Here is a 15,444-nt window from a genome sequence, read left to right as displayed (position 1 = left end):
CTAAAGTACACCCCCAAGAAGTTGATCATCCCTTTTTATATCTCAGCCACACCCATATGGCTTCACTTGACGAACCATTGGTAATGTCATCTCAAACGACTGCTGTGACATTCTCAATTAATAAACCTCCTCCTCTTTCACCCCCACCTCTGTCTTGTCTCTGGCACCTGTACCCTGAAACATCAAGCTGCCAGTTCTGTCCCTCCCCGAAGAAGGGTTTTGGCCCGAAGCGTTGCCTATCTCCTTTGCTCCATAGATGCTGCTGCACCCGCTGAGTTTCTCCAGCATTTTTGTGTACCTTCGATTTTCCAGCATCTGCAGTTCCTTCTTAAACACTGTCCCTCCCTTAATCAGGTTTCCGTAATCGCAAAAACATCCCAGTCGTACTTACCTATCCATGCCCTGAGTTGACCTACTTTACCTATAAGGCCGCTCGCATTGGAATAAATGCAGCTTAAACCATCAGTCCTGTCTGATTCCCTGCAATGCTCTTGTGTACCCTGTCCACTGAACTTGCTTTCATCATCTTCACAGCTGCAGTTGGAGGAGGGCAGCCTTAGCTACGTTCATGACTTTAGTATCTAGAAATTAGAAATAGGTTGTAGAATGCGTTTACGAAAGTAATCTACGTGAACAAAAACAAGTACGGTCTCAGTTTCCAGTGAGTGCAGCACCTTGTTGTGGGAATACAGATACTGTGTGGCCGGTTCACCAAGATACTGCCTGGCATGAGGTAAAACACACAGAAAACACAATCTGTCATCCATGCCTTGTGGTGGCATCCTCATCTGGGTCAGAATGTTATGGATCTCCCTCCAGGCCAAAATCTACCCCGACCATCTGGTGCACTGCACTCTCAGAGTCCTTCAAATGAGACAGGGCCTCCCGGATGAAAGGTGGAAGATGTTGCTGAAATGTTTTTGAAGAAGAGAAGCGAGCTCTCCCTGGTGCCTTGGCGAACAGTTATTTTTCAATTAACATGTTGGAAACAGATGATCAGGCTGCTGTCAGTCCCAAATCTGTGGTCTTCGCCAAGCAGGCCCAGCCTGCCATGATTCCTACATCACCAGAAACACAGTTGCGGACTGTCTGTAACATGCAGTGGGAATCCTGTGGTTGCAAAAGGCACTACTTGAGATGAGAAGATTAAGGCAAAGAGAAACTCATGATGCAGCTGATATAAGGATGTATTATTTTCACTGGAGCAATCATGAGGGGTGCGGACAAGGTGGATGGTCACAGTTTTTTTTACCAGGGTAAGGGGAGAAAGAGTAAGACTAGTGGGCGTAGATTTACAGTGAGAGGGGAATGAATTAAAAGCGACCTGAGGGGTAACATTTTCACTCGTGGGTATATGGAACAGACGTCGTAAAGGCCAGTACAATTGTAATGTTTAAAATGCATTAGGATAGGTAAGTGAATAGGAAAGGTTTTAAAGAATATAGGCGAAACGCTGGCAGAAGGAACTGGCTCAGACAGAGGTCATTTGCTCGACATGGATGAGTTAGGCTGAAGGGTTTGTGTCAGGTTGTATAACTTTATGACTCAATGATACAGAAAATGGGGTTGTGTGTAAAAAGAAGCTGTAAATTCAACATTGTACAAATAGCAGTTAAATGCCCCTTCTACTCACATGACAACTGCCCATTTCTTCTCGTAACAAGCAGCATCCAAAGAAATGCCAAGTGTTAGTGCTGGCCATTTATGTCTGTACAACGAGGGGACTCTGTAGCCCCATAAGAGTGGTAGAAGGGGGCTTGTGCGTTGACTGCCACTCTTTATTGGACATTGCATTTCATTCCATACGTATGCCTCTTTTTCTTGTGTAGGAAGGAACTGCAGATGCTGGGTTCTACTGAAGATAGGCACAAAATGCTAGAATAACTCAAGGGGTCAGGCAGCATTTCTGGAGAAAAGGAATAGGTTTTCTCCAGAGATGCTGCCTGACCCACTGAGTTACTCCAGCATTTTGTGTCTCCTTGTTTACTTCACCTGGTGTTTGAAGCCTCCAATAATTTCTTTGGCACAGAGTCATCCAGCACAGAAACAGGCCCTTCAGCCCGCCAGTCCATGCTGGCTATCAAGTATCCGTTTACACTGATTACCTTTTATTCTCCTCACATCACCATCAACTCTCCCCAAATGTTGCCACTCACTAGCACTGTAGGGGAAATTTACAGGGGCTATTTACCAATCAATCCGCACGACTTTGGAATGTGCAAGGAAACTGGAGCACCTGGAGGAAACCCACGTGGTTACCAGGATAACAGCTCTATCAGCTGTGCTGTGATCTTAGTCTCCTATAGGAGGGTTGCACGTAAGGTCACTGGGTCATAGGGCTTGACGCACGGAGCCGCTCAATCCATCTGGAGGACATCCGTCACTTCCGGTATATGTTATTAATGCAGGAAACGCGTACCTTCCTACCTGTTAAAAAACACCAAAATGTTGAATTTTTACACTGAACAAAATTGTGGAAGTCGGGGTAAGTGTGAGAGACATGTACCCAACTTTAGAATTCCAAAGTGAAGCGAAATGAAGGTATAGAGAAGCGAGACCTGAAGGGACAACAGCAGCTAAAGTGCTTGGTAAACATTGGCCGTGCAGATATCGTAATTGAAAATATTGGGAATGATCGCGTTTGCTCACTGCATTTCTTCAACAGTAAGGCATTATTTGTGTTTTTTCTTGATTCCTTTGGTATCTAAAAAGTCTCAGAAGTGATCCATCTGGCTGTAAATTTTTCTTCAGGTGCGTTTTCATTTTGTATGTAGAAACCCACTTGAGAACCATGGGCGATTTAAAAAATGTACAGCCAGATTTATCACTTCTGAAACTTTTTAGATGCCAAAGAAATCAAGAAAAACACAAATAATGCCTTAGTTGATCAAATGCAGTGAGCAAACGGCCAATGTTCACTAAGCACTCTGGCCGTTGTTGTCCCTTCAGCTCTCACTTCTATCTACCATCATTTCTCCTCACTTTTGGAATTCTGAAGTAGGCTAAATGTCTCACACGCTTATCCCGATTTCCATAATTATTTGCAGCGCAAAAATTGACATTTTCAGCGGGTTTTAACAGGCCCGCTACGTTGGAAACAATGGTAAGTGCTTACCTGCAGTTCATCGCGTGTAATCCACTTGGAGTAGCGTAGCAACAGTACGGGTCATGGGTCGTGACCCAAATGCTGTGAAACCTCCTTATACTCTCTTCGGAAGCTGAGAGCTGAAGTTACTCAGAGGTTGTTGTATCAACATTCACTTTTCCCAGTCCCAGGTGGATGCCCCAAACCTCGTTCAATGTCAGTCTTTGACTTGCTGCTGGAGGCTCACATTAGCTACACTCCCCCCCCCACCCCCCCCCCCCCCCCCCCCCCCCCCCAGAAGCACATTCAAAGTTGTCTTAATGACCCAGCTGCAGAGATAATCACAGGGGTTAGACTATATCCTGTTTCAACAGCCCTGGCACAGTGACACACAAGGCAATCTGATTACTTTGTCCCCATTGGCCTTTGACACAATGAAGTTGAAACATCCTTTCCTTGTGTTCCTGTTTGATAAACAGTACATGATAACTGCCCACGGGAATGAGATCTACTTGGAAAACCACCCTAAGGCAAGAGAAGGATCAAGCAAATAACAGAAAAGAGTGCCGGTCATCCCCTTAACACTCGTATGAGCAATTGGGGGCTTGTGAAGTTACGATGACATTGTAACGAGACACCAATGCTAAAACTCTGAATCTGGGAATGGGACAGATATGATATCCTCCAGGGATACACCAAAATGGAATATTACTTGTAGATCAGAAAAATTAGCCTAATCCGCAAATAATAGTGCAATAATTGCAGTATGAGCCAGAGGCTAATCTGAAATAAAGCACCATCCTTTAGGGTTTAATGACGATGAGGATTGGGAGAAAGGGAATAATTACGATGATTATTGCCTCTATACGAAGTCATTTTAGTCTGTCCAGACGCTGGTTTTATGATTCCTCTAACTCATTATGTATAGGCTGCTTTTTTGCAAACCCTGGAGATTCATTTTAGATTAGCACTTCATTAGCATCCAAAAAGCAATTTTAGTAAATCTGTGACAAAATTTAAAGTGCTGGAATTAACTAATAAGATAGTTCCCCCGGGGTTCCTTTAAACCAACAGTTTTGTATGTCTAATTAAATGTTAATTGTTCAATTTCAAATGCTAGTTCAGCTTTTTAATTTGTGCAGTCTGTAACAGATGAATATTTTTATTTCTTAAATAAACAGCAATTAGCAACAGTACAGAAATAACTGCATTTGCATCTCTGATACTTTGAGACAACATTTTTTAGCTTTCTAAATTTAAACAAGCACATAGAGTCGACAACACGTTTTTAGTGTTAAGTAGATACTGAAGACTGTGGTTAAATCTCTTGACTATGTTACCATTGTCCTGAAATGGTTCAGTATCTTCTCTGTGGGCAGATTAAATAATTTCAGGACTTTCTAGTTCTCTAATGGCTGTATCTTACTGTTACCTCTATTTATTTCAATGCCTTGTATCAGTGTAAGGGGTCTTTCAGATGAAATGTTAACCCAAAATCTAGTGGATGGGAAAAATCCCGTTGGTAATATCAAAAGATCTGCAAATGCTAGGAATCTGATACAAAACCAGAAAAAGTCAGAAACATCAGGCAATATCTGTGGAGAGAAAACCAGAGATAACATTTCAGGTCTGAGGCCTTTTGTCAGAGCTTGGAATGAGAAAGAATGTAAGCTTTTAGTTGTCAGGAATGTAGGGGGAGGAATGGATAAGATAAAAGGAATATCTATGAGAGGGTGAGGTCAATGAGCGCTCTTGTTAAATGTCTTACTAAAGTCCATGTAGACAACATCCACTGTCACATCCTTACCGATCACCTTCATCACTTCCTCAAAAACCTCAATCAAATTCATTATCAGAGGTGAAGATTTCAAAGGTACACAAAAATGCTGGAGAAACTCAGCGGGTGCAGCAGCATCTATGGAGCGAATGAGATAGGCAACGTTTCGGGCCGAAACCCTTCTTCAGACTTCAATAAGATTTCAACATTGATCCTGTGTTGTGCAGAGAGATTATCCTCATGTACTGGCCCGAGATTTACCACCAACTCACCATCACTAAAACAGGTGATCAGGTTTCTATCAGAATATTCTGAGGCATGCCACTGTGAGGAAGCTGCCTGATACATATTTAACATCTATAAACAGAAATATTTCAAAGATACTTCTTTAAAGCATGGTACGATTCCCCACGAGATGTAAAAGGCACTGTATAAATGCAAATGTTTCTCCTTTCTTTCTTGTTCTACGTTCATTTCAAAGTTGTGTTTCACTGCAGGGTTGACTGAAGGATAACTGCCTTACTCTCTTTCGAAATAGTCCCAGATGATCTTTGACAATATCTCAGTGCCTCATCCAAAAGACAGTGTGTATTTGAACACTGGACTGTCAGCCCAGACTGTGTGCTGTCTCCTGCTGTGAGGCTGGGAGCTATGACCTTCTGACTCAGACTGAGAGGGAGGGTTCCTGCCAAGGCAAGTGTCCCCACAGACTGTGCCTTTTAACAATACAATCGAAGGAAACACTTTCATTCCAGTTCACTGTCGGATAGTAGTAGCATGCAGGGGAAGCAAGCTACAGCACTCCAGCTCACACACATTTACATAAATAAAAGCAACTTTTATCAGTGGACATGATAGATTTCAGGGCTGCCAACTCTCACGCATTGAGCGTGAGACTCACGCATTTCACAAAATTCTCATGCTCTCAATGCTGATCACAAATTTCTCACCCTCAAAAATCTGCAGGTACTGGAAGTTCAAAATAAAGCAAAAATTGTTTTAGAGGCGAGTAAAAACCATGAGAGGAAAATAAGGTGAATGCAGTCTTTTTCCAGGGATATGTGATTCAAGAACTAGAGGGCATTGGTTTAAAGCAGGGCTGTCAAACTACTGGCCCGCAGGATGATTTTGGGGAAAAAAAGTAGTTTTGTTTCTCCCGTGCAGTTTGTGTGATAGGTGAGACAAGGCGGCGGTCCCAGCACCAACCCCCCTCCCCCCCCCCCCCCCCCCCCCCGAGACACGGCACACACACACACCTCCCACCCTCACCTCCGGCGGCTCTATGTCCGTCGGATGCTCTGTCCACACCCCATATAGTTTTAACCCCGGCCCGGAGCCATGAGCGGACCCGGTGAGTGGGGGCGTGGATGCTGCCACCGGAGCCGCGGGGATGAATCTCGGGCTAAGGCTCCGCTCCGATGCCCGACCCACGGATCACTGACCCTCACCTCCCCCGGACCCCAGCTGGACAATGAGCACCTGGGCCGGCCCTCATTCCCGGGAGAGGGAGAGGGAAACACTCCCCAGGCATACTTGGCCAATAAAATGTATTCAATTCAAAAGTCATAATTGTATCTGCTTCTGTGGCTTCCTCTGGCTGCTCATTCCAGACAGGGACTACACTCTGAGTGAAAAAATTGCCCCTGAGGTCACTTTTGCATTTTTCCTCTATATTGAGAAGGGGTAATTCCGAACCTAATCTTAGATACTGTTGTCAGGCAAGTAGTTGAAGGATCAGTGGGAGAGCAGTTCAGAAATTGTATCTAAAATTCTGCAAGTTTCAACATAGTTATGAAACAGCTCCTTTCCCACAACCATCAGGTTCTTAAACTGAACCTGCAAATGCTAATCCGACCTTGACAACAGAACACCACGGACCACCACTTGCACTACCATGGACTTGCTTTTATTTACCTGGGTTTTGTACTGATGTCTTGTTTTGTTTCAGTCTTTTATTTTATTTTTGCTACGTTGCAAGCAAACTCCACACAGACAGAAAAGAAGGGCAGGATTGAAGCTTAGGCAAGGAATGACACCCCCAGGACCATGAAGGGTCATCAATTGCTCTCTGTTTAGTTGTTGTTTGGTTTCCACTGGCTCTCTTTACAAGATTTTGATGTTATCTAGCATTTTTTTTAATTGCTCGAGTCTGTAAAGATATGCACCAGATGCTGAATAAATTTGCAATGGCTTCAAGGCCCCTGCACATACCAGCTGTTCCTCGATGTATTAATGTTAGTAAATATACCCTTGCTTTCCGGCATCATTGAGAACAAGCAGATTGCGAATGGAGTAGGACACGTGACCAGGCTACAAGATGCAGAGGACTCTCAGCGGGAGCTAATGTCACCCAGGGAACAATTCCCCAATGTGAACATGTGTGAGGAGCAGTGAGTGAGGCCGCTACAGTTCAGGAAGCAAGGTCGCATTAAATCTGCTGCCAGTGAAGAGCAGGGCAAGGCCTGCATTGTCAGTGACTGTCAAAGTGATTGGGGTCATGAGCTTTTACATACCAGGCTCATTCCAGGTGAAGATGTTAGCATCTTACACAGGAGGGGAGCTGGTTACATTTAATCCTCCACCCATCAGAGTGGGTTGAAGCTTTCTGATGATGCTCGGCTTTCCAAGGTGCAGGATGCTACAGGCTGCACTCACGTTGCTTTGCGGACATCGCAAGGTGTTGTTAACGGAAGGAGGTGTCACCCACTCCCCTCACTGCCAGTGATGCAAGTCATTGCCCTGAATTTGCAAGTCTACTTAGCCACCTGGATTGGAGCCACCACTGGAAAAGAAGACTACTAGGTAAACTGGTCTGGATACGGCTGGCTGCATTTTGGCACCTTAACAGTTGGCATGTTTGTGCTGGAGTCACTCGTGTGTGAGCAGCAGATTGTCTGCTGTAAATCAGTGCCCTGATTGCCTGCAATACCTATTATGTAACAGTGCCACTGTTAAGTAGTGGAGCGGGAGGCAGAATATGGTCAACCTCTCTCTCTTCAGGGCACATGGAGCAGGAGCAGTAGGTAGAGGAAGATGGGAAGGAGGCCCCTTCTGGCTACGCTGTATCTTGCATCAGACAGGACCACAGACACCCCATGTGTGCCTCCAGTCTCTGCCTGCCTGGTCACAATGTAAATGTAAAAGCTAGCACAGATAAACATTCCAACATATGCTGCTGTGCTGCATCAACTAATCAATGAAAGTCGATCTGGTGCTTGAAACCTGAAACAAGAACTGAAAATGCTGGATCATCTGAATAAGTCAGGCAAGTCAGTTGGTCTTCCCTTTCAGCTCCAGCTTGGCCCTGCCCCTAGATGCTGACACAACACTGGAATAAGATGCACCTCTTACCTAGCCTGCCCCTTTCATGGTCCCCACCACTGCGGGTGGGTTCAGGGCAGAAGCTCCAGCTGAGGCAGCAGGAAGCCCCTTGAGAGCACCAACACCCAGAGAGGAGGAGCAGCTCCTTCCACTGGTTAATATATCAACTGCAATCTGCTGCTGAAACCGGCACAGTGGTACAGCTCTGCCTCACAGCACCACAGACCCAGTGATGTCTGTGTGGAGTTTACACATTCTCGCTATGATGACGTGGGTTTGCTCTGTGTGCTCTGGTTTCCCAAATAAGTGCCGTTGGCTGGTTAATCAGCTGCTTTAACCTGCCCCCAGTGTGGAGTCAGTCGGGATGATGATGAGAATAAAAAATTGCATTAATGTGGGATTCGTGTAAATAAATGGTTAATGGTCGGTATGAACGTTTCATGCTGGAATGGGCACAGATATTAATGAGGATGTTGCCAGGACCCATGGGCCTGAGCTATAGGGAGCTGTTGAGCAGGCTATGACTTTATTCCTTGGAGCACAGTAGGATGAGGGGTGATCTTATAGAGGTGTACAAAATTGTGAGATGAATAGATTGGGTAAATGCAGTGTCTCTTGCCTAGAGCAGGGGAATTGAGGACCCGAGGACATAGGTTTAAGGTGAGAGGGAAAAGATTTGAAAGGAACCTGAGGGGTAACTTTTTTACACAAAGGGTGGTGGGTATATTGATGGAGGTACTGGAAGTAGTAGAAGGTACTATCGCAGTGTTTAAGAAACATTTAGATTGATACATGGATAGGATAGGCCGAGGGATAAGGGCCAAACGCAGGCAGGTGGGTCTAGTGCAGGTCGGTGTGGGCAATTTGGGCTGATACCGAGTCAGGGGATATGGGGAGAAGGCAGGAACGGGGTACTGATTGGGGATGATCAGCCATGATCACATTGAATGGCGGTGCTGGCTCGAAGGGCCGAATGGCCTACTCCTGCACCGATTGTCTATTGTCTATTGCCTATTACCACGCTGTATGACTCTATGACTCAGATGTTGCTTTATCTCTCGCTGATTCTATGACCAATCTGCGTTCCTTTAAGGTTCAACCAGCTTGTGAGTTTGCAGCTTTGTGTTGGCTTTGGAGGACAAATGCTTTCACCTTTGTGATCTCTCTGCCAGTGAACCCCAGTCACACGTTCAGTGAAGCAGGAAGCAGGCAGCTCGCCTGGCCACACCGAGTCTCACAGACTGCGATCTCATCCATAAACAACAGAGATGCGGGCAGGTGATTGATTTCCCTCCTGGACGTCACTTCAGTGACAAAGTGGACCCGAGCTTTGCCGGATCTGTGAGTGAAACACTGACTGCTTGAGTCCAGATGACAGGTTGACATCCTTTACTGTGACAACCAGAAAAAAAATCACAGTGATCAGAGAAAGGAATTTAGAGGCATCGGTAAGTATATTCAAGTTTCATTGAGATGTTTAATGCACGGGAGACGGCTCCAAAGTTGGTCTCTTTGAATTCAAATATGATGTGATGTGACATTCTAAGAAATACAGGGTTTTGTTTAATAAGAGGATTCACCAGCACTCAACACTTTACAAGCGTATGGATTACCAGACTTTGATATTCATGGTTAGGCTAGAATAACTGATGGGTGAATCATATTTTGAGCATTTACTGTCCGGACTAAGCAGTAAGCATGACAACTCTTCAAATGAGCTTTCGTAGTTCACTTCAGGAACTTGTTTTTGGGATGTGGGCTATGTGGCAATGTCAGGACATACTTGCCATCCTTAGTGTAAAAGAGACTTCGTGGCAATGCGCTGCCCGCCACACAGTCCTTCTGAGGAGGCTGCTCCCACTGTGCTGTGAGGAAGGGTGTGCATGGCAACAGTGCATGAACAATGATTTATTTCCAAGTCAGGAGTAGGACCTGTGGATGGGGGTGTTCCCTGCTCCAACTGCCCTTGTCCATCTTCCAGTAGAGCTCCCAGCTTTGTGAAGTGATGTCGGAGTAGCCTGGGTGAGTAACAGCAGTGCATTTATAGTGAGTACGCACTGTAGTACTTTTGGCAGCGGGAATGATTGTTTAGGCTAGTGGTCAGGGTGGCAATCAGGTGCTGGCCAGTGTTGAGCTTCTTGAGGCTTGCAGCGGCATTCATCCAGGCAGGGTGTTGCACCTGACCTCGGATTTGTGCCTTGTGAATGGTGTAAAGGTTTTGGATGTCAGGAGTTGAGTCACTCACCTCACAATAGTGTAGCTGTCTCCAGGCACCAGGGACCCAGGATCAATCCTATAACCATATAAACCATATAACAATTACAGCACGGAAATGGGCCCTTCTAGTCCGTGCCGAACACTTACTCTCACCTAGTCCCATCTACCTGCATTCAGATCATAACCCTCCATTCCTTTCCTGTCCATATACCTATCCAATTTATTTTTAAATTGAACCTGCCTTCACCACTTCCACTGGAAGATCATTCCACATAGCCACCACTCTCTGAGTAAAGAACTTCCCCCTCATGTTGCCCCTAAACTTTTGTCACTATCTCTGATAAGGTTGAAGAAGTTATGAATATAAAGTTTGAATCACAAGCTGAGAATTTACAAAAGGAGCAATGAGGAAAGTCCCAGCATTTAGCCTGCAGCCAAATGCTTTTTGCTATCAACCAACTTAAATCTGCTGTCTATAAATTGCCTATAAATTAAGTTGAATGAGATGATTGACCCCGGGGGCATCATCCTCCTGCCTCTGGTGTCCAGTCATGTTATATTATTAGATAGAGGAGTCAGGGGATATGGGGAGAAGGTAGGAACGGGGAACTGATTGGAGATGATCAGCCATGATCACATTGAATGGCGGTGCTGGCTTGAAGGGCCGAATGGTCTACTCCTGCACCTATTTTCTATTGTCTATATTGGTGGGTTCTTAATTGTACTGCAACTGCAACAACAACTGTGTTTGAAGACACTTCAGACCAGTTCTAGTTTCTGTGTGCATTCTGCCTCAGACTAAATGTTAACAGACTAGCCTGACCCTCTGAGTTCCTCCAGCAGTTTATTTTTTACCTACAGCCTTTTGAAGCTAGCTGGGATAGTATTGTTCAGAGATGTTGAATTCTTTCCCCTGTGATCTTTCATATTTCACTTGGGTAGTTGACATCCCAGCGGTATGAACATTGACTTCTCCTATTTCAGGTAGTCCTTGCTTTCTCCCTCCCCTTTCCAGCTCTCCTACAGCCTATTGGCTTCAGCCACTTCCTTTCTTCTTCCCGATCCCGCTCCGAGTCATTTAACCCCGCGATTCCGGCGGGAGAAGTTGCCATTGCGGGAGCTCCGAAAAGCGGTCTCCCACCAGGGACCTGCGAGCTCCCGATGTTCCTGTCCACCGGGCCTGCGGCCAGAGCCTCCGAAGCGCCGAAGTCGGGTCGCAGCCGTGCGCCACTACAGCTTTCCCCGCTCCGAAGTCGGCCAGCTCCGCGATGGCGAGTCCGCTGTGCCGTCAGGTTGGTTCCGGTTGGAGGTCGCCGGCTCCACGATGTTAGGCCCAACGACATCGGAGACCCAACAGGGAAAAAGTCGGGTCCCCGTACAGGGAAGAGATTTTCCCACTGGCTTTTTAAAGGGCTTTCAGCAAATGTGTTTTGTTGTCTTGCAAAGTATTTTTTGTCCAATTGGCTTGGATTTTAAAGGGCTTGCTTGCAACAGTTTTTGGATGGATAAAGTGTGAATAAACATTTTATTAGATCAGGACTGTGTTTAATTTCAAAATTGGCGCTCATTCTGTGATTCTTGCTTAGTTGCAAGATGTTGCCAATGACGTCATTTCCGGTTAGCGGCATGCTGGCGCTGAGTGCGTCATTTCCGGTTTGTGGCAAGAAGCGAGAGGGTGACGTCAAGATAGCACCGAGTGCAGGCGCCGTTGAATAATTCAAGAGAGCTGACTGCTGTCTATGGTGAGTGTGTTTGTTGGATGTTATTTAAAGCACGTTTTTGCTTCAACAGCAGCAGTCTCTACAGGAGGCTTTAAACATTTGTTTTACACACTGTATATTCGACACGTTCTGAAGTTACTTGGCATTTTAGTATTGGGCGAGTGTGTGTGAGTGAATAAGTCTGTGTGTGTGTGTGTGAATGAGTGTGTATGTGTGTGTGAATGAGTCTGTGTGTGTGTGTGTGTGTGTGAATGAGTGTGTGTGTGTGTGTGTGAATGAGTGTGTGTGTGTGTGTGTGTGAATGTGTGTGTGTGTGTGTGTGTGTGTGTGTGTGTGTGTGTGTCTGTGTGTGTGTCTCCGTGTGTGTGTGAATGAGTCACACAGCCACACCCAACGGGTCCCACTTAGTCTAGTTCTTGTTATAGTTTGAGGTGTTATTTCCCTTTTCCCTTTAATATGACTCCATCCCTTCCTTCCCTCCATCTATTATCCTATCACTTCTCTCTTTTACCTCTTCACTGTGGGTACTAATCATGCTGTCATTTTATTGTTAAAGAGCCTTGTGTGAGAGGCAGATGGGGCTCAAATGGTGCATTTATTTACAGAGCAGAATTAAACCGCACTGCATGCAATCTTCATAATCAGCTTGGTTCTGAGCCAATGGCACATCCAGGATACACTGGGGGCTGGCTTGCATCTGCAACAGGCTCCGGGCCACAATGAGCACAGATTAAGCCAATCTCCTCAAGCAATGATCATGAATGAGATCTATAGCCACATTAGCCCTCGTAATTTCACCAGATATTCATGCGGGATCAAAGCAGCTTGTGGAATGATGCTTAGACAGTTCAACATCAAACTAAAAGACTCCCCCATCTGCATTTTTTTAAACTTCTCATTTACAATTCCTGCAAAATTGCATTTCCAAACTCTAAACTGTGGTCAAAGAGCTTTATTTGCTTTGTGAAAACGTGGGCACCTGTAATTTTGTCTCAATACGTTTGTTCAGGATTCATCTCAGTAAAATTTCTCACTAAATGTGCCATTAACAATTTAGTTCTTGAAACGATTCAATTTTGAACTGCTTCATGACTGTTATTATACTTGAAATGCCACATGCTTCAAACAAAAGTTGACACCAAGGCACGTGACTTGTCATTGCTGATCTAAAAGTGACATAAACATGTTCAAAGTGGCCGGTTTTACAAAGGATCCCAAAGGGATGGGCAGAGGGAATTAGGTAGGAAATTCCAGACCTAACAGCTTAGGCAGCTGAAGGTATTTCAGATAAAAGTGGGTGAGGAAAATCAGCCACACAGAAAAAGATGGTTAGGAGTGGGCGCAAAGTGCACGACACAGTAATACAGCTAGTAAAGTTGTTTCCTCACGGCACCAGAGACACAGGTTCAATCCTAACTGTGTGAGCGAGTGGGTTTCCTCCACATGCTCTCACTTCCTCTCACACCCCAAAGACATACAAGGTTGGTAGGTGTAATGGTCATTGTAGGTTACTCCTTGGTTGTAGGTGAGTGTAGAATCTGGATGGAGTTGAAGAGAATGTGGGGTGAATACAACATTTGATTAATGTAGGATTCATGTAAAATGGTGAGTCAGCATAAACTTGATGAGCTGAAGGGTCTGAATATATGTTGTATATCTCTGACTCTCAAACATTTTGTTTAAGCTGGAGATGGTTTTGGAGACTGAGAGTTGAGGTTGTACAGGGAAATGAAAGCAAAAATCAGATGTTTCTGTACAAAGTGTAGATCAGAGAGGGATGGCTTGGGTGGGGAGAGCTTGTATGCTCAGGGTGTACATTGAGCATTTAACTGATATTATTGGTTTTGCCCATCACAGAGAACCCTGACTGAGAGAAAATAAAAGAGGAAGCAATGGGTCCTTTGATTTGCAACAATCTTGAGTTCAGTCCGGGAGCATCTTAACTTGCAAAACAGGTAAATATTTCATCTGGCCACGTTATTTTTCATGCCCATCAGAAGATTGTTCAACTTCAAAGCTGATTTAAACCTGCACACAGAAGCTCTGCTCCTGTAAATGTTTTTCTAAGAAAGGGGATTTTTATTCATACACGCCTGTCAGAATAATTCAACTTTGACAGCTACGAATACAATGGTGAGCGATGGTTCCAGACGGCAGAAATTAAATGTTGTTACAGTCTGAGACAGGATCTTGCCTCATTTGAAATGAGGGAAATGCTCAAAGCTGGAAAGCGTTCACGTCAGTCTGGAAATTGGAGCCTTTCAGGAGTAGCTCCCGAAACAGTCATCAACGGTCAAAGAAACAACAATGCATCTGACAGCAGAATATTGTGAAAACTCCAGTGTGTTGGCAACTCATTAGACCAGGAGCATGCACGGTGAATAGAAAACTGCAATATATACTGAAAACACCTATTGTGAATGGATAACATGGCTCTACAAGCAAGTATGAATTGTGAATGCAGAACAATAACAGATACCGTGAGTTCTGTGAATATATTCTGGAAACATTTATTGTAACTATAAACTGTAAAAATATATCATGAATCTATACCACAAGCATAGGCTACGAATACATATCACAAGCAGATACTGTGAGCCGAAACAATGTCTGTTGAAAACATCTACTGTGAATAAAAACGAAGTATATATTATGAATCTACTGTACACGTTTATACACATTGACTATGTATATAAAGTTTAATGCATAGATATATATTACAAGCAGATACTGTGAATCAATATTGTAATACATACATTAAATATTAGGCACTGTAGTCATTATTATGGATACATACTGTAAACAGGTACCATTAGTTGATATAATGAATTGTGAAGGTAGAAACATAGAAACATAGAAAATAGGTGCAGGAGTAGGCCATTTGGCCCTTCAATATGATCATGGCTGATCATCCAACTCAGTATCCTGTACCTGCCTTCTCTCCATACCCCCTGATACCTTTAGCCACATGGGCCACATCTAACTCCCTCTTAAATATAGCCAATATGGCCTCAACTACCCTCTGTGGCAGAGAATTCCAGAGATTCAATGTTTTCAGTGAAAAATGTTTTTCTCATCTCGGTCCTAAAAGACTTCCCCCTTATCCTTAAACTGTGACCCCTTGTTCGGGACTTCCCCAACATCGGGAAGATATGTCATACAACATATATTTTATATATTAATTACATACAGAGCAGATATTGTAAATGTATAATGAATTGTGAATATGTACTCTGATTCCAGTTCATTCAGAGAGTATATTCTAAATGCAATACAAACAAGGCTTGCGAATATATTTCGTAAGAGAATTGAGCTTCACGAAT

General features: G+C 44.4%; 1 protein-coding gene across 2 annotated transcripts in view; it reads left to right on the top strand.

Annotated features, from left to right (window-relative positions):
- The first annotated feature begins 8,642 nt into the window (after positions 1-8,642).
- The window catches only part of LOC129702817 (glutamate-rich protein 6-like), a 44,490-nt gene continuing 37,688 nt past the window's right edge, over positions 8,643-15,444 (top strand). The window contains exons 1-3 of one of the 2 annotated variants that reach the window (XM_055644815.1): positions 8,643-9,631; positions 11,987-12,142; positions 13,979-14,601. The gene's annotated coding sequence lies outside the window, so the exon portion shown is untranslated. Of the gene's footprint in view, positions 9,632-11,986; positions 12,143-13,475; positions 13,603-13,978; positions 14,602-15,444 lie in introns of those variants that run through there. The other variant, XM_055644816.1, reaches the window with a different exon arrangement.

This window comes from Leucoraja erinacea, chromosome 13 (genome assembly GCF_028641065.1).
Source record: "Leucoraja erinacea ecotype New England chromosome 13, Leri_hhj_1, whole genome shotgun sequence".
NCBI classification, from domain to species: domain Eukaryota; kingdom Metazoa; phylum Chordata; class Chondrichthyes; order Rajiformes; family Rajidae; genus Leucoraja; species Leucoraja erinaceus.
Note: the sequence above shows the minus strand (reverse complement) of the source record. Positions and strands in the feature narration are given on the sequence as shown.